The following is a 21,129-nucleotide window of genomic DNA, read 5'->3' as shown; positions in this document are numbered from 1 at the left end:
TACAGGCCAATCCACTGTGTGAAACTAGTCCCTGCCTGGCTCTCCACTGAAATAAAATATAATGTCATGTGTTTGAAGAAATCTCTCTTGGATTGTTTCTTGGGACTGCTCACTAAGTAATAAATGTTAGTCTCTCAAACTGAAGTTAGTAGCCAAATGTTTATTATAAATGTTACTTATTATTAATTATATTATAATTATATATAATATAATTATATATATTATATTATAATTATATTAATTTAAAATGCTACTTATTTTCATTATAGCAATCTTTTGAAATAGCATGTACAGTATTGTAAGCAGGTTTGAGCATAGTTAAGTTCATTAAGAACAGGTAAGAACTGATTTATTAAATATTTATTAAACTCAAATTCTATAGTAATTCACATGATATTAAACACGAAGTAACCATCCATGGAGAATGCAGGATAACTGCCACGAGAAAAGCATACATAGTTTTTAGCAGCGTACAGCCATTCCAGAGGGTTTTATGCAAAACAGAACAAGTATTCACATACTACCTAATAGGAAAACAAAGTCTCTGCTAGGAATCAATCTTTGGGAGACAACTCTTTTTGAGTCTCTGAATTTGTATATGTCTAATGAGGAGGGGCACTAACTGCCCTTTGGATCTGAACTATCTTGCCAAGGAAATTTGCCATAGAAAGCAGACTTGTAAGTTAGAGATAGTGTCTCTCTCTGGAAACAGGGGCTGGTTTGCCTACTGTTCAATAAAATAGTTTCTTCTTCCAGAACAAACATCAGGCAGGTTTGCTTACTGTCCACTATAAAAGATGCAAGTTCCCTAAGTTCAGGGTTTTTCAGCTGTGAAATAAAACTTCCTACATATTGCACCACCCCCTGGGACTTGGGGAAGAATCTCATACTGTCTTCTATGTTGTAATAAAGTCCTTTGTCTGTCACCAAGGAATCTCAGGTCTTCTGTTAGCATTGGCAAGTTTATCAGCTTGCAAATAGGGTAAAAATCATAGATCCTTAGCAAGTGTTGACATTAATTGGTAAATATCCAATATTTACAGTTTTAACAACCACCCCTAGAAAAAAAGGAGGATGAGGATGCTGTCCTGTTTTATGAAGAAAACAGTCCCTTTGTTCCCTAACTCTTGAGAGGGGACTCAGGAATCACAGTCCTTGGAAGCTATAAGGAAACTTGCTGTGTACTGACAGAAGAGGAAAATCAGTGTGCCATGCCCCACTGTGGAGTCTGAATTTATACTACTTACATTTATATAGTTATACTTTTTCATGTGAAGTGAATTTCTAACTGACTACCTAAAAAGACTGGCTGGATTACCTAAAGGAGATAATGGAGAGAATGGGCAAGATGCAATAAATAGTTAATAGCTGAGCATTTTCTGTAATTCTAGAAAAATAAGAAACTGGAAATGAGGGAAGCATGTTATACCTTAGCTTCATTTGAGGTTCCTTATCCACTTTACTCACACCGGTCACTTTTCAGTTCCTTAAATACGCTGAGCCCTTTTGCACTCCCAGGAACACCACACAAGCTGTACTCTGCCTAGAATGTTAATATCCTTTCTCTCTGCTGTGGTAGGCTTTTTCCTCATCCTTCAACCTAAGTGGCACCTCCTCTGAAAATTCTTCTCTAGCCAGTTTTGTTTTGTTTTGTTTTGTTTCCTAAAAGAGTTCCATTTCCCTTATTCTTCAGAAAGCATTTTGTTTAGTTCCATGGACTATGATTAGTTTATTGAGTTATGCCTCTGCTTGTTTCTTACAGTCTCTCATGGTGAGGGCTGAGATCATATCTTCATGGTCTCCATTGTATCCTGTCTTGGGTAGTTGGGACGTCTGTAACAATTACCACAGGCAGGGTAGCTTATAAACAGTAGAAATTTATCATAGTTCTGGAGGCTGGAATTCCAAGATGAGAATGCTAGCATGGTCGGGTTCCAGTAAGGGCCTCCTTCTGGAATGCAGAATTTGTGTGTGTTTTTACATTACAGAAGGGGTGAGAGAGCTCTCTTGGGTTCTTTTTATGAGGACATTAATACCATTCTTGCGAAGCTCCCTATCATAATCTAACTACTTCCCCAAAGCCCTACCTCCTGATACTATGGGGTTAAGACTTTAATATATGAATTTGGAAGGGGAGGATATAGTCCATTGCATTTACCCACTGCTCAGCACAATGCCTAGAACATGGAAAGCTCTCCAAAAGTATCAGTTGATTGAATAAATATATTACTAAATAAAGCACTTAATCCATTTGAACATAAGATTAAATAAACATGTAGTTACAAAACTGTTATGTATTTTTATATAAAACTATAGAGTGACTGAAAAGAAAGTACCCTTGTAATGGACTTGGACCAAATAAAGAATAATAATAACAACAACAACAATAACAACAACAACTCCAACAAAGCCCATGAGTAACAGGAAGCTATTGAAAGAAAGAGTTTCAGGGGGAAATTTTCAACAGAAAGTTTTCTTTCTGAGTTATAAACTGGAAAATGTAACTGTGAGCATATTAGTGAAAATTTAAAAGTTATAACCCACACAGAATGCAAAACAGACTATGTCCTCTCCAAATTACTAAAATGAGCCTAAGGAATTGATAAAATTGACCATGCCCTAAAAACTAAGAAAGCTGCTTCTTTAAAGAATACCAAACCAAGACAAATTCAAAGATGAATTCTTTAAAATCTTTGCTGAATAACTCATTTCTATGGTGTTTAAACTTTTCCAAAGCACTAAGAGAAATCACTCATAAATGTTGATAAGATCCTATATAATTTAGAATCAAGCAATGTGCACAAATAATAATACACCATAAAGGAGGTTCATTCTGATTTAACTAAGAAGGTCATATAATTTGCCAAAATTAGAATCTTTCTGAAAGTAAAAGAGGATGCTATTAATAATTACTCTCTATTACCCAACATTCAGTCTATATGATATTGCTGTTGGCTCCATACCCAAAATAAAGAATTCAACCACTCTTTCCGATATATTCTCATTTCAACTCCGTCTGAACCATATTAATCTCTCTCCTTGTTTTCTGCAAGAGTCCTAATCTGGTTTTCCCACTTTTGCTGGTGTCCCTTATGGTTTTTGTTACTATCTTTTCAATAGACCAACTGGAAGAATCCTTTCAAGATGTACATCCTTTCTGCTCAGAACTTTCTGATGTCACCCCATATCACTCAGAGTAAAAGCCATAGTCCATATGGTCAATAAGGTTTAATATGATTTAACCCTCTCCTCCCTATTCCCTATCCATCGCTCTCCATCTGGCTAACTCCACTAATAATTCTGCTGTTCTTTGAACTTACCAATTAATTTCCTGTTTTAGGACCTTATCACTGGCTCTTCTCTCTGCCGTGGACTGCTCTCCCCAGAACAATCAGCCTGGCTTATCTCTTTCAAGGTGTTGTTAAAATGTTACCTTTTAAATGAGGCTTAGCAACTCTATTTAAATAGTATCCACTTACCCCAGCCACACCATCACCACCTGAAATGTCTTATCTATTTATTTTCTCCTATACTTATAATATTCTGTTCATTTATTATATGTATTGCTTATTTTCTCTCTACCTTCTAGAATATAACTGCCATAAGGGAAAAATTTCTTTACATTTTGTTGAATTAATGAATGGGTTAATTATTTTCTCTTAAATTTCACTAGAACTTCAATTTGACATACATATGTGTGTGTGTGTGTGTGTGTGTGTGTGTATCTCCATCCCCTCCCAGTTCTCCTGAACATATTCAGTTTTCTCAAGACCATGTCTGATAACTCTAGTATCTGAATCTCCTGTGGGTCTGTTTCTACTGTCTGTTATTTCAGATATTCCTCTCCTTTCTTCATATGACTTGTTATTTCTTATCTACTATATCACTTTTTTAATGAAGAAAAATTGCAGAGGTAATTTGAAGCACTGGGTGATGTTATCTTCTTCCAGAAAGCATCGACTTTTGCCTTTGGCAGGCAGTAAGAGGTACGTCATAGTAATTCATTTAGGGATTGAACTGATTTGAAGATGAGTTTCAGTTTTTGAGGGCTGGTCTAATCTGGATAGTCAACAGGTAATGACAGGCAAGAGGCAGGTCACAGTAATTCATTTAGGGATTGAACTGATTCAATGCTGGGTTTCAGTCTTTGAAACTAATCTGGATTGTCATTACTCATAGGTATAGTTCTTTAAGATCCTAACTTTCCGTGGCATCTCTTGGTGTCCATCCTCCTTGGCAGGTCCTTAAATCCAATTTAAAACCATGAGATTGCCAAAAGTTCTACTCAGTTATTCAGTCTCTCAACCTTGCTGGAAAGAAGGTTGGATGATATAAACTAGTTACTACACAGGAAGTAGATGTCCCAATATTTACAGGCTGTCTCCTACAGATCTTTGCATATAAACATCTTTATACATTTTAAATAATGCATGATTAAATGCAGATGCAGCTTTCATCAACAAATTCTTTATAAATCTACAAATTTAAGTAAGTCTCTAAACACTAAATCAAGATATGTTTCATACAAAGGATAACTTACTTAACTATAATGCTAAAATTATTTTTCCTAATTTGGAAAAATAAACAGTCATTATCTGTCGTGAAAGAATTTTGTTACAAACCAATAAAGGAATTTTTTTTTACGATTTTATTTATTTATTGATAGACAGAGATCACAAGTAGGCAGAGAGGCAGGCGGGGGGTGGGGGTGGGAAGCAGGCTCCCTGCTGAGCAGAGAACCCAATGCAGGGCTCAGTCCCAGGACCCTGAGATCATGACCTGAGTGGAAGGCAGAGGCTTTAACCCACTGAGCCACCCAGGTGCCCTCAAACCAATAAAGAAATCTTTATGTCTGGATGTGACATATGCCATGTTCATAATACTAGACCACTAGAATTGCATTTTTTAATGGATGTTTTCTCTTAGGAGGTATCTTATCCCTCCATCGCATAGAATATACTTTATGTTCAAATATGCCTACAGATTCCTACATACATGTCTCCAGCATGAGGATATAGAATATGTTAGCATTTGAAATGTTCTTAAGTGTTATTCAGTAAGGACTTTTCTTTTTTTAATCCAAGGTCTTCCTACTTTAAGATCATAACTTTTTTTTTTTTTCATTTTATACCTATTTGTATCCCAAGACAATGGTTTTTCCATGTGCCATACATTAATTAATTCTATTCTGCAGGAAACTGAAAAATACAAAGTTTCTACCTTCCAGGGATTTTTAATCAGTTAGAAATAAAAATATGTTCACATTAAGTTAAACTGGAATATACAATTAATCTCACTTTATAAGAAACCTCCACAAAAGAAGTCATAAGAAATCATGATTAAGGATAAAACTGATTACCCAGTCCTTTGTGATCAAATGATCCATGGTACCAGAAGACCAAAACCTATGCCAGGGTTTAATGTAATTAGCATTATGAATTTGCAACAACGAATGTAAAGTGTCTGAGGTCTAAACTACAGAAGAACGAGCTTTGAAAATTCCAGTGCTGAAACAATGTTATTTGCCAACCCAGTAAAGGTCACACTATTTTTTTATTTATTAACTTAGAAAGTTTAGGGTGCTCCCTGCAATCCTGGTGCAATAAAACTGAAAGCCATTAAAATAACCTCTGCTTCCCAGGGTAACAAGCCCTGGACATTATGGGGTATTCCAGAATAACACACAAGAGGTTTTTTGTTTTTTTTTTTTTTTTTTCTTGTATATATTTCTCATTAACTTTTTAAAGCCTCCTGACTTTGTGGAATCACTGCAGTAAGTTCTAAATGATGTATGAAATGGAAAAGAAAATACAGGCTGTCCTTCCTTCCGCCTAGGCAAAAGGCAATAGCATGCCTGGGTATTTTTGGTTTTTGTTGTATGTGGGTTGTTTTGTTTTGGGCTTTGGCCAAATTACTGTCAGGATTGTCATCCCCTTCTATATAAAGCTTTTAAAGAAACTCGGCACAGCCACACAAACATGCACTGGAGGGACACATAAAATCAAGACTTCAGAATCCATTCATATCATAGAATATTTCACCTGTGCTGACCTGCTACTCTTAGCTCTTATTATCTGTGGTGTTGTAGTGGTCCTTCTCGGTCTTCCTCCTCCCTCCCCCTCCCCAGTCTCTCCCCCTTTTTCTCTGACCTCTTTTCTAACTGAACCTTCTGCTAAGGAGCAGGACTGGAAAAGAGCAGGCATAGAAACCGTATGGTTAATTTTCCTCATGCTAATAATGAGGAGTCTACAGATAGGCAAATCAGGGTTGGTTGAGAGGCTTGGCAATACTGGTCATCAGGAATCCATGTCATTTCTTCTACCTTGAACTCACAGTCGCAAATGGCTCCAGTAGAACAGTAACATCTTCAAAGGACAACATTCAAAAGTGGGGATGAGGGGCACCGGTTTCTTTTCCACAAACTCACTCTATTCCAGGAGAAATAAGTCTTTCCTGAGTGTCTGCAATAAACTGCTTTTCTGCCTCACTGGTCAGCACTGTATCACTTGCCTGTACCCCAGCTACAAAGAAGATTAGGAAAACAAGTATCCAATATTTTAACCTCCATAATGCTGGATGGACTCTGCCAGCAAGGAAGAACAGCATCAACGTCAAGCATCTAACAGTATCTACCATGGAAAGAGGCGAAGGAACTGGGGTTTTGTTGTTGCTGTTTTTCTTTGTATGGATCATTTAGGTCTATTTGGGCAACTATGCACTGTCCAATTTAATTTTTATTTGACATTAGACCTATTTTTGTCTTGGTTCCATTACATCAAGAAAAATCTTCTTGTTGAAAATAGAGGTACCCTACAACCCAGCAATCGCACTACGGGGTATTTACCCTAAAGATATAAATGTAGAGATCTGAAGGGACACATGCACCCTGATGTTTATAGCAGCAATGTCCACAATAGCCCAACTATAGAAAGAACCTAGATGTCCATCAACAGATGAATAGATAAAGAAGATGTGAGATATATATATATATATATGAAATATATATATATATAATGGAATACTATGCAGCCATCAAAAGAAATGAAATCTTGCCCTTTGCAATGATGTGGATGGAAGTAGAAGGTATCATGCTAAGTGAAATAAGTTTCAATCAGAGAAAGACAATTACCATATGATCTCTCTGATATGAGGAATTTGAGAGGCAACATGGGGGGTTTGGTGAGTAGGGAAGGAAAAAATGAAACAAGATGGGATCAGGAGAGAGACAAACCACAAGAGATTCTTAATCTCAGGAAACAAACTGAGGGTCGCTGGGGCAGGGCGGGTATGGAGAGGGTGGTTGGGTTATGGACATTGGGGAGGGTATGTGCTATGGTGAGTGCTGTGAAATGTACAAGCCTGATGATTCACAGACCTGTACCCCTGGGACAAATAATACATTATATGTTAATTTTAAAAAAAGAAAAATCTTCTGGATTAAAAAAACGTGTTTTGCTTTCCCACTTTATATAAATATGAACCTTTCATATTATTTTTCTTGAATGAGTTTTTGGTTGGCTTTCAAGCCCATGTAGCATAAATCAAAGAAAGTGAAAATCCAAATTACCCCTAAGGTCTAAACAACAAATTGCTGGAAATTTAAGGAAAGCCAATATCTGATTGTGATCAGATTCTCAAAGTGTCATAACCCCCTAAAAGTTTAGAAACACTAATAACAATGACTGATTATAATAATTCTGGGCATTCATAAGAGTTGTTTAAAAAAAATGTTCATCTGCATTTTGGAAATAGCACTAATGGAATAAGTCTTGTTATATTTAGAGACATAATTTCATAAAAGTATTTTCATACTTAATCACCATAATATTTATTGTATATCCACTTTATTGAACAACAGAGAGATTAACAACATTCTTTATGCCTGAATCTAGAAAAAGTCAATTGACAGTGAAAACCAAGAGGGTGTTTCCAAAGCAAAATGTCGGTGGGATCCTCTTATTTTTGCCTTTGTACTTCCTCTTTCAGCTATTTCAGTAAAAAGTTACTGAGTTCTTGCAGTGTGTGACTGGTTTATTTCAATTGTTTCATGCAACTTAGCAGATAAACATAAAGCTCTGGTAAGTTTGGTTCAAAGTCACATAGCTAATATCTGCTAGAGATTCAAAGCCAGGATACAAAATACTGAGTTCAACATTCTTTTTACTCTGTAACAACTGGCTTTCTTTCCTAGAGCTATTTAGAGTATAATTTATGTACCTAACCTGGGAGAAAATTTAAAAAAAAATCTATTCTGATTATTCTATATGGTTAGTTGATGTATAGAAGCAATTCACAGCATTTAAGAAAAAAATGCTCAAAATGTGCATTTTCAATGACAACATATGTTTACTCATATATTCCTTGAAGACTATGGTTCTAAGTCTAGAAGGTGAGGTAAACCCTCTTTGATTTGTGATTCTAGTTATGTGAGTACATGTCATATAATATATATTCAGAAAAACAATTAAAATATTAAAATTCCCTTTTGATCTGTAAGAATGAAATTAGTAGCCAATCCTTTTTAAGTTTCTATTTTAATCATTGTGAGTAATACATTCAATTAAATGTAATTGTTTTCCTCAATTTCGTGCTATGGATAATTTAAATCTTCATTTAAATGTTAATTGCTAATAACATCAGGGAAAATCTTTTATAATTCAATTTTATTCTGCCTTAATTTTATAAAATCCAGGATATTTGTTTTGTTATGAAGTATGATGGAACATAGTGATTATGAGAAGGTGAAAATGTATATAAATTTCTGTAGGAGTCTCCAAACAATTTTGCATTGTGATTCCAAGAGTCAAATACACTGTTTTCATGTAGTTTCAGCAAATGGAGCTTGAAATTCACAGACAGTTGCAGTCAAGCTGCAAAATTCTTCTTCATTCAAAAGAGGAAATGATTACCTTCTGGTCTTTTCATTAGTTATCAGCAAGTTGCTACAATTAGATTAGGAATGGCTGAAAACCTTATTTTCCATTTCATTCTGTGTTACATTATCTATGCATTGCATATTGTGTATTTAATAGAAGTTTAGGGGAAAAAAGGTTAAATAGATTTATAATTTTGATGGTCTCAGTAAGAAACAACGCCACAGTTGCCTGGTCAGACTGAAAATCAATTTAGGAGTATTAAAATGCAAACTGTGTTCATTTTCAAGCTGAACTATTGTAAGACCCTTCCCTGGGGAGGCACTGGCCTACCCTTTTCACAGATGCCTCCAGGATGCCTTAAAAAATATTCCTAGAATATGAACAGTTCTAAGAATCTCCTGGAGAACCAACCAGTTCTTTCAGCATTAGTAAAAAGGTCTGACTGATTTAATATTGTGCCAAAGAGACATGGGTTCAAGTATTTAGTTAAGGGCTAGTCATCAGTAGTAACCATCATATGAATTAGGTGTGGCATATTGATTACATTGGTAATGCTTTCAATCTTTCCTGTACCCACACCCTTTGTCATGTGACTTGGCACTTTCTCCCTGTCTATTGATTTTAGTTGGCTATGTGACTGGTACTGATAAAGAGATGTTAACAGATGACACATAAACAGAGATTTTTTTTAAAAGTCCTCACATATTTCCACTTGTACTGTCATACCTTTATCACAGTCACGAGAACATGCCCAAGAAATCCTGCTGGAACATGAGAAATGCACGGCCTAGTGATTCCTATCATCCCAGCCAACAGTCAGTGAATGCCAGACAGACGCCCGATCCAACTGAGACCAAAAGAATTGCCCAGGCAATTTCAGCCTTAATCACCAGCCTGCCAACCTGTGAACTAAGTAAATCTTATTGTTTTAAGCCATTATATTTGGGATGCTTGATTATGCAATACTGTTGTGGCAGTAGGTAACTTCCATGCTATAAAAAGTACCATTCACACTAGGTGATAATAATACAGTTCAACATTATTGAACCATAATGTTAGTGCCTTTCTTGGCTGGTGGAGGAGTAACAGAAAGAAGGAGAAGAAAATAGGGAAATTTATTTGTTGTACCTATAAAAATGAGTATTTATTCTCCTTTACTGGGTACAGAATAAGAATAGCTCTGTTGGGTCGTACTTCTGCAGTACAGGAAAACATAGCCACTACAAGCCCTCAGTGCTAAGACTGGATGAGCTGAGGGATGCCTGGATGGCTCAGTCGGTTAACTGTCTGCCTTGGGCTCAGGTCATGATCCAAGGGTCCTAAGACTGAGCCCCACACCAGGCTTCCTGCTTAGCAGGGAGTCTGCTTCTCCCTCTGCCTGCTACTCCCCCTGCTTGTGTGCTCTCTCTCGCTTGCTCTCACTCTGATTAAAAAAAAAAAAAAAAAAAAAAGACTGGATGAGCTGAGGCTGAATCAGGGCTGAGGTAAAGGTCAAGAGTTGAGAAGATAAGTAAAAGAGGGATACGCTACCTCTCACCTAACAATCCTATAGGCAGATCTGGTTATTTTCTATTAAATGAGAGAGTTAGGGAGGAGTCAAGATGGCGGAGAAGTAGCAGGCTGAGACTACATCAGGTAGCAGGAGATCAGCTCCATAGCTTATCTAAACATTGCAAACACCTACAAATCCAAAGGGAGATCGAAGAGAAGAAAAACAGCAATTCTAGAAACAGAAAATCAACCAGTTTCTGAAAGGTAGGACTGGTGGAGAAGTGAATCCAAAGCGACGGGAAGATAGACCGCGGGGGGAGGGGCCGGTTCCCGGCAAGCGGCGGAGCAACGGAGCACAAAATCAGGACTTTTAAAAGTCTGTTCCACTGAGGACATTGCTCCAGAGGCTAAACCGGGGTGAAGCCCACTTGGGGTCAGCGTGGCCCCAGGTCCCGCAGGGTCACAGAAGGATCGGGGGTGTCGGAGTGTCGCAGAGCTCGCAGGTGTTAGAACGGAGCCAGCTACAGAGACAGAGCCGCGGACTGAACTCTCAGCTCGGGGTTACCTTGAACGGGTCGCAGGCTGGGTGAGCTCGGAGCGTGGCTGGAGGCTGGGGATACAGGAGTGATTGGGTGCTGTCCTCTGGGGGTGCACTGAGGAGTGGGGCCCCGGGCTCTCGGCTCCTCCGGGCCGGAGACTAGGAGGCCGCCATTTTCATTCCCGTCCTCCGGAACTCTACGGAAAGCGTTCAGGGAACAGAAGCTCCCAAAAGCTAACCCGAGCCGATTACTTAGTCCGGCCCCGGTAAGGGCGGTGCAATTCCGCCTCGGGCAAAGACACTTGAGAGTCACTACAACAGGCCCCTCCTCCAGAAGATCAACAAAATATCCAGCCAGGACGAAGTTCATCTATCAAGGAAAGCAGGTTCAATACCTAAGACAGCAGCGGATTCCAGAGGAGGAGAAAGCAAAGCACGGAACTCATGGCTTTCTTCCCATGATTCTTTAGTCTTGCGGCTAATTCAATTTTTTTTCAATTTTTTTTCTTCATTTTTTTCTTCTTCTGCTAAATTTTTAAAAACTTTTACCCTTTTCTTTTTCAACGTTTTTTTTGACTAGTTTATCTAAAATATATATTTGTTCTTTCTTTTTTTATATTTTTTCTTGATTTGTTTTATTCTTTAAATTTTTTTCTTTTTTTTTCTGAACCTCTTTTTATCCCCTTTCTCCCTCCCATAATTTGGGGTCTCTTCTGATTTGGTTCCAGCGCATTTTTCTGGGGTCTTTGCCACCCTTTTAGTATTTTATTTGATCCTTCATGTCCTCTTATCTGGACAAAATGACAAGGCAGAAAAAATCACCACAAACAAAAGAACAAGAGACAGTACCGAAGGCTAGGGACCTAATCAACACAGACATTGGTAATATGTCAGATCAAGAGTTCAGAATGACGATTCTGAATGTTCTAGCTGGGCTCGAAAAAGGCATGGAAGATAATAGAGAAACCCTCTCTGGAGATAGAAAAGCCCTTTCTGGAGAAATTAAAGAACTAAAATCTAACCAAGTTGAAATCAAAAAAGCTATTAATGAGGTGCAATCAAAAATGGAGGCTCTCACTGCTAGGATCAATGAGGCAAAAGAAAGAATTAGTGATATAGAAGACCAAATGACAGAGAATAAAGAAGCCGAGCAAAAGAGGGACAAACAGCTACTGGACCACGAGGGGAGAATTCGAGAGATAAGTGACACCATAAGATGAAACAACATTAGAATAATTGGGATTCCAGAAGAAGAAGAGGGGAGCAGAAGGTCTACTGGAGAGAATTATGGGAGAGAATTTCCCTAATATGGCAAAGGGAACAAGCATCAAAATCCAGGAGATGCAGAGAACCCCCCTCAAAGTCAACAAGAATAGGTCCACACCCCGTCACCTAATAGTAAAATTTACAAGTCTTAGTGACAAAGAGAAAATCCTGAAAGCAGCCCAGGAAAAGAAGTCTGTAACATACAATGGTAAAAATATTAGATTGGCAGCAGACTTATCCACAGAGATCTGGCAGGCCAGAAAGAGCTGGCATGATATATTCAGAGCACTAAACGAGAAAAATATGCAGCCAAGAATACTCTATCCGGCTAGGCTATCACTGAAAATAGCAGGAGAAATAAAAAGCTTCCAGGACAAACAAAAACTGAAACAATTTGCAAACACCAAACAAGCTCTCCAGGAAATATTGAAAGGGGTCCTCTAAGCAAAGAGAGAGCCTAAAAGTAGTAGATCAGAAAGGTACAGAGACAATATACAGTAACAGTCACCTTACAGGCTAATAATGGCACTAAATTCATATCTCTCAATAGTTACCCTGAATGTTAATGGGCTAAATGCCCCAATCAAAAGACACAGGGTATCGGAATGGATAAAAAAACAAAACACATCAGTATGTTGCCTACAAGAAACTCATTTTAGACACGAAGACACCTCCAGATTTAAAGTGAGAGGGTGGAAAACAATTTACCATGCTAATGGGCATCAGAAGAAAGCTGGGGTGTCAATCCTTATATCAGATCAATTAGATTTTAAGCCAAAGACTATAATAAGAGATGAGGAAGGACACTATATCCTACTCAAAGGGTCTGTCCAACAAGAAGATCTAACAATTTTAAATATCTATGCCCCTAACGTGGGAGCAGCCAACTATATCAACCAATTAATAACAAAATCAAAGAAACACATCAATAATAATACAATAATAGTAGGGGACTTGAACACTCCCCTCACTGAAATGGACAGATCATCCAAGCAAAAGATCAACAAGGCCTTAAATGACACACTGGACCAGATGGACATCACAGATATATTCAGAACATTTCATCCCAAAGCAACAGAATACACATTCTTCTCTAGTGCACATGGAACATTCTCCAGAATAGATCACATCCTGGATCACAAATCAGGTCTCAACCAGTATCAAAAGATTAGGATCATTCCCTGCATATTTTCAGACCACAATGCTCTGAAGCTAGAACTCAATCACAAGAGGAAAGCTGGAAAGAACCCAAATACATGGAGACTAAACAGCATCCTTCTAAAGAATGAATGGGTCAACCAGGAAATTAAAGAAGAATTGAAAAAATTCATGGAAAGAAATGATAATGAAAACACAACGGTTCAAAATCTGTGGGACACAGCAAAGGCAGTCCTGAGAGGAAAATATATAGCAGTACAAGCCTTTCTCAAGAAACAAGAAAGGTCTCAAGTACACAACCTAACCCTATACGTAAAGGAGCTGGAGAAAGAACAAGAAAGAAACCCTAAACCCAGCAGGAGAAGAGAAATCATAAAGATCAGAGCAGAAATCAATGAAATAGAAACCAAAAAAACAGTAGAAAAAATCAATGAAACTAGGAGCTAGTTCTTTGAAAGAATCAATAAGATTGATAAACCTCTGGCCAGACTTATCAAAAAGAAAAGAGAAAGGACCCAAATAAATAAAATCATGAATGAAAGAGGAGAGATCACAACTAACACCAAAGAAATACAGACAATTATAAGAACATACTATGAGCAACTCTACGTCAACAAATTTGACAATCTGGAAGAAATGGATGCATTTCTAGAGACATATAAACGACCACAACTAAACCCGGAAGAAATAGAAAACCTGAACAGGCCCATAACCAGTAAGGAGATTGAAACAGTCATCAAAACTCTCCAAACAAACAAAAGCCCAGGGCCAGACGGCTTCCCAGGGGAATTCTACTAAACATTTAAAGAAGAACTAATTCCTATTCTCCTGAAACTGTTCCAAAAAATAGAAATGGAAGGAAAACTTCCAAACTCATTTTATGAGGCCAGCATCACCTTGATCCCAAAACCAGACAAGGATCCCACCAAAAAAGAGAACTACAGACCAATATCCTTGATGAACACAGATGTAAAAAATTCTCACCAAAATACTAGCCAGTAGGATTCAACAGTACATTAAAAGGATTATTCACCACGATCAAGTGGGATTTATTCCAGGGCTGCAGGGTTGGTTCAACATCCGCAAATCAATCAATGTGATAGAACACATTAATAAAAGAAAGAACAAGAACCATATGATACTCTCAATAGATGCTGAAAAAGCATTTGACAAAGTACAGCATCCCTTCCTGATCAAAACTCTTCAAAGTGTAGGGATAGAGGGCACATACCTCAATATTATCAAAGCCATCTATGAAAAACCCACTGAAAATATCATTCTCAATGGAGAAAAACTGAAAGCTTTTCCATTAAGGTCAGGAACACGGCAGGGATGCCCATTATCACCACTGCTATTCAACATAGTACTAGAAGTCCTAGTCTCAGCAATCAGACAACAAAAAGAAATAAAAGGCATCCAAATCGGCAAAGAAGAAGTCAAACTATCACTCTTCGCAGATGATATGATACTATATGTGGAAAACCCAAAAGACTCCACTCCAAAACGGCTAGAACTTGTACAGGAATTCAGTAAAGTGTCAGGATATAAAATCAATGCACAGAAATCAGTTGCATTTCTGTACACCAACAACAAGACTGAAGAAAGAGAAATTAAGAAGTCAATCCCATTTACAATTGCAACCAAAACTATAAGATACCTAGGAATAAACCTAACCAAAGAGGCTAAGAATCTATATGCAGAAAACTATAAAGTACTCATGAAAGAAATTGAGGAAGACACAAAGAAATGGAAAAATGTTTCATGCTCCTGGATTGGAAGAATAAATATTGTGAAAATGTCTATGCTACCTAAAGCAATCTACACATTTAATGCAATCCCTATCAAAATACCATCCATTTTTTTCAAAGAAATGGAACAAATAATCCTAAAATTTATATGGAACCAGAAAAGACCTCGAATAGCCAAAGGAATATTGAAAAAGAAGCCAAAGTTGGCAGCATCACAATTCCGGACTTCAAGCTCTATTACAAAGCTGTCATCATCAAGACAGCATGGTACTGGCACAAAAACAGACACATAGATCAGTGGAACAGAATAGAGAGCCCAGAAATAGACCCTCAACTCTATGGTTAACTAATCTTCGACAAAGCAGGAAAGAATGTCCAATGGAAAGAAGACAGCCTCTTCAATAAATGGTGCTGGGAAAATTGGACAGCCACATGCAGAAAAATGAAATTGGACCACTTCCTTACACCACACATGAAAATAGACTCCAAATGGATGAAGGACCTCAATGTGAGAAAGGAATCCATCAAAATCCTTGAGGAGAACGCAGGCAGCAACCTCTTCGACCCCAGCTGCAGCAACTTCTTCCTAGGAACATTGCCAAAGGCAAGGGAAGCAAGGGCAAAATGAACTATTGGGATTTCATCAAGATCAAAAGCTTTTGCACAGCAAAGGAAACAGTTAACAAAACCAAAAGACAACTGACAGAATGGGAGAAGATATTTGCAAATGACATATCAGATAAAGAGCTAGTATCCAAATTCTATAAGGAACTTAGCAAACTCAACACCCAAAGAACAAACAATCCAATCAAGAAATGGGCAGAGGACATGAACAGACATTTCTGCAAAGAAGACATCCAGATGGCCAGCAGACACATGAAAAAGTGCTCCACATCACTCGGCATCAGGGAAATACAGATCAAAACCACAATGAGATATCACCTCACACCAGTCAGAATGGCTAAAATGAACAAGTCAGGAAATGACAGATGCTGGCGAGGACGTGGAGAAAGGGGAAACCTCCTCCACTGTTGGTGGGAATGCAAGCTGGTGCAACCACTCTGGAAAACAGCATGGAGGTTCCTCAAAATGTTAAAAATAGAACTACCCTATGACCCAGCAATTGCACTACTGGGTATTTACCCTAAAGATACAAACATAGTGATCTGAAGGGGCAAGTGTACCCGAATGTTTATAGCAGCAATGCCTACAATAGCCAAACTATGGAAAGAACCTAGATGTCCATCAACAGATGAATGGATAAAGAAGATGTGGTATATATACACAATGGAATACTATGCAGCCATCAAAAGAAATGAAATCTTGCCATTTGCAACGACATGGATGGAACTAGAGGGTATCATGCTTAGTGAAATAAGTCAATCGGATAAAGACAACTATCATATGATCTCCCTGATATGAGGACGTGGAGATGCAACATGGGGGGTTAGGGGGATAGGAGAATAAATGAAACAAGATGGGATTGGGAGGGAGACAAACCATAAATGACTCTTAATCTCACAAAACAAACTGTGGGTTGCTGGGGGGACGTGGGGTTGGGAGAGGGGGAGGGGGTTATGGACATTGGGGAGGGTATGTGTTATCGTGAGTGCTATGAAGTGTGTAAACCTGGTGATTCACAGACCTGTATCCCTGGGGATAAAAATACATTATATGTTTATTAAAAAAAAAAAAGAAAGGATGAATACCCAACTTTTGTAGCAACATGGATGGGACTGGAAGTGATTATGCTGAGTGAAGTAAGTCAAGCAGAGAGAGTCAAGTATCATATGGTTTCACTTATTTGTGGAGCATAACAAATGACATGGAGGACATTGGGAGATGGAGAGGAGAAGGAAGTTGAGGGAATTGGAAGGGAAGGCAAACCATAAGAGAATATGGACTCTGAAAAACAACCTGAGGGTTTTGAAGGGGCAGGGGTGGGAGGTTGGAGGAACCAGGTAGTGGGTAATAGGGAGGGCACGTATTGCATGGAGCACTGGGTGTTGTGCAGAAACAATGAATACTGTTACGCTGAAAAAATAAATTAATTAATTAAAAAAAAAAGCATCTATATGTACTCCCCTTCCTGGGTATAACACAGGTCAGTAGGGAAAGGAACCCACCGAATATATCAACTCCTACAGAGTTATTAGTGGAACCTGAAAACATCAGGAAAAGGATGAATGGACTCAGTTTAGAGGTGCATCATTAAGGGGAGGGAACTTCTATTAAGAAGTTCCATGCACTCCATGGTGCCTTCTCAAATGTGGGGGCAACAAAAAAAGAATACGTGCAAGAGTTACATCTGAAGATCTTCTGTTTCCTCATGGTCTTCAGGAGGCATCTAAAAGCCCAGAAATTCCCCTTTGTCTCAGCGAGGAGGAACAGATGTAGGACAATGGCTTGAGTAGGTGATAAAGAAGCCACACTGTACCTTATAGCAGAGGCAAAAAGACTGGACTCAGTCAGAAGTGGGGGCTGAAAAACAGTTCAGAAGGCAAAGCAGGACCTGTCACACCTCAGCAGCACTAGTCCCACAAGATAAGTCATCCATGGCAAAAGCCACTGGTGATCTGAGGAGGCTGTCTCCAAGGGTTCTACCAATATTCCACAAAACTCTTCCCGTCATACACCAGTCGAGGAGGCTGGACAACAGAAGAGATTAAATCATGCAAAACTGAGGGTTTAAATGGAAAATAGAGTTGGCAGCTTGCAGGACACGCACACAAGAAGAATATTAAAAATTCATTAGGTTATAGGAATTAAGATTTTATTTATATAATTCAGTCTAATTTTGTATAAATGTGGGATCCAATAACAAATACATTCAAGTGTTGTATTGAATTAGAGTCTATTTCCATGGAAGAGTGGACCATTTATGAACGTTCAAAATAAGTATTCACAAAACGAATATCCTTCAGGTATTCTTTTGAAACTGTACTCTATAGCAACTTTATAGATAAAATGATTCTAGAAATTTCTCAGTGGAAGAACATTTGTCTTTAAACAACAAGTGTAGGGGACGATGTGGAGGGGAAAGAGCACTTATTCACATTTGATGAGAATGTAAACTGGTGTAGCCACGAGAAAAACAGTATGGGGTTTCCTCAAAACATTAAAAATAGAATTACCACACGATCCAGTAATTCTCCTACTGGGTATTTACCCAAAGAATAGGAAAACACTAATTTGAAACACACACACTCCTACATTTATGGGGCAGCATTATTTACAAGTCAAATTGCAGAAGAAGCCCAAGGGTCCACCAGTAGATAAAGGGATTAAGATGATGTGTATATATACATAATGGAATATTACTCAGTCATAAAAAGAATGGAATCTTGCCATTTCCAACAACATGGATGGATCTAAAGAGTATAATGCTAAGTAGGTCAAAGGCAAATGTGTTATGATTTCACTCTTATGTAGAATTTAAGAAACAAAACAAATGAAGGGGGAAAAAGCAAACCAAAAAAGAGACTCTTTTTTATTTAATTATTTTTTAAGATTTTTTAAAAATTTATTTATTTGACAGAGAGAGAGATCGCAAGCAGACAGAGAGACAGGCAGAGAGGGAGGGAGAAGCAGGCTTCCCGCTGAGCAGAGAGCCCAATGCAGGGCTCGATTCCAGGACCCCGAGATCATGACCGAAGCCGAAGGCAGAGGCTTAACCCACTGAGCCACCCAGGTGCCCCCAAAAAAGAGACTCTTAACAACAAGAAACAAACTGATAGTTACCAGGGGAAAGGGAGGTGGGGGGATGGATGAAACAGGGGATGGGGATTAAGAGTACACTTACTGTGATGAGCACTGAGTAATGTACAAAATTGACCAATCACTATGTTGTACACCTGAAACTAACACTGTGTTAATATACTAGAATTAAGAATTTTTTAAAGAAATTCAAAAAGGGAATAATCATTTGTTTTTATTTCTCTAAAAGTGGAGAGAATTCTTTAATGGCATCCTGTATGCTTATCATCCATATTCAATAATTATCAGTATTTTACAAAAAAAAAAAAAAAATGAGAGCGTTAGGCCAAACATATGCCAGATTTAGCAAATAAAAATATAGGGTGCTCAGTTAAATTTGAATTTCAGATAAACAACAAATAACCTTCTATTGTAAGTTATGTCCCATACATCAGGCATGCTTTGTATTCTCCATGTAGTGAGACTTCCATGGAAAGGATCTGAAGAATCAAGAACTCATTTAGTTTTTTGGTTTGTTTTTGTGGTTGTTTTTTCCACTTAGTTGGGTTTTTTTTTTTTTTTTTGAAGATTTATTTATCTGAGAGAGACAGAGAGAAGAGAGATAGTGTGTGTGGCAGGGGAGGGCAGAGAGAAACAGACTCTTGCTGAGCACAGAGCCCAAAACTGGGCTTGATCCCACAACCCTGAGATCTGAAACCAAGAGTTGGACACACTTAACTGACTCACCCACCTCGGAACCCCTCCATTTAGTTTTAAAAAGAGCTTTACCTGTCTCTTTCTGGTATTTATTTTCTGGTTAGTGGTCTAAGGAATAACTTTCTTTGCCATGTTCTACAAAACAAGTGATCTGCTGTTACTAAGTGTAAAGATAGAATTCAATACAGAAATGCGGATCTGATAGAGAAAACTTTTTACTTTTTACTTTCTACTAAGAGCCAAGTTAATTTTACACATGGCCCATTCATAAATAAATTACATACTTAACTGTTTCTTTTGCAAAATTATATTGTCTTTGTTTTTATAATCATAAAATATGATCACTGTAAGATAATCAGAACACAATGAAAATGGAAAGTTGAAAACTGAAAATAACACAAATTTCTACCCCCTGAGGTAATAGCTTCTAATATTCAAGCAAGAATCCCTTAACTTTTCTATGTATACAGATAAAGATAGAGATAGATATATAGATAGATATGGTGTTTTTCCTCTCACAAAAATAGAACTATATTATACAAGCTGCTTGATAATCTGTTAGTCTTACTGAATATATTATGGATTTGTTTCATTGTCAATAAATAGACATCAACATCCTTATTTTAATGGCTACAGTCAGAAGTCAACAATATTATTGAGTTCCTACTAAATACAAGACATACCGTATTTCATTGCACATATATCCCATGATAGATTTAACCAATTCCCTATAGTAAGGCATTTCATGTTATTTGTAATTATTCACTACTATAATAAAATCTACAATGAATATCCTTATAAGCCTACAACTCAACTGATAGAAGCAGAAGTGTCCAGACACACTAAAGAAGAGACAACATCTTTGGAAATATTCTGATTGTACTGGGGCAAAGTGCACACACATTCCCAATGCTTACGCATACCCTTAGATATCTGACCAATAGTCTATAATCAGTTGGTGAGTCACTCAGCTCTCTCCTTTTCATTACTCCTGTCACTTTTTTGCCTTTGGTGTATTATAGGTATAATTACACTGCCATGAGAAAGCAAGCAAGAGGGAGGGAGAAAAAGTCATTAAAACCAGTCTCAGATAGGGCACCTGGGTAGCTCAATTGGTTGTCCATGTGGGCTCAGGTCAAGATCCCAGGAAAGGAAACAGTCAACAAAACAAAGAGGCAACCCATGGAATGGGAGAAGATATTTGCAAATGACAGTACATACAAAAGGTTGATATCCAGGATCTATAAAGAACTCCTCAAACTCAACACATAAAAACAGATAATCATGTCAAAAAATGGGCAGAAGATATGCACAGACACTTCTCCAATGAAGACATACAAATGGCTATCAGACACATGAAAAAAGGCTCATCATCACTAGCTATCAGGGAGATTCAAATTAAAACCACACTGAGATACCACCTTACACCAGTCAGAATGGCCAAAATTAGCAAGACAGGAAACAACATGTGTTGGAGAGGATGTGGAGAAAGGGGAGCCCTCTTACACTGTTGGTGGGAATGCAAGTTGGTGCAGCCACTTTGGAGAACAGTGTGGAGATGCCTCAAGAAATTAAGAACAGAGCTTCCCTATGACCCTGCAATTGTACTACTGGGCATTTACCTTAAAGACACAGATGT

At 37.9% G+C, this 21,129-nt stretch overlaps 1 pseudogene; it reads right to left on the bottom strand.

Annotated features, from left to right (window-relative positions):
- Window positions 1-17,592: 17,592 nt before the first annotated feature.
- The window catches only part of LOC123930041, a 70,733-nt pseudogene continuing 67,196 nt past the window's right edge, over window positions 17,593-21,129 (bottom strand).

The sequence above is a fragment of the Meles meles genome, chromosome 18 (genome assembly GCF_922984935.1).
Source record: "Meles meles chromosome 18, mMelMel3.1 paternal haplotype, whole genome shotgun sequence".
Taxonomy (NCBI): domain Eukaryota; kingdom Metazoa; phylum Chordata; class Mammalia; order Carnivora; family Mustelidae; genus Meles; species Meles meles.
Note: the sequence above shows the minus strand (reverse complement) of the source record. Positions and strands in the feature narration are given on the sequence as shown.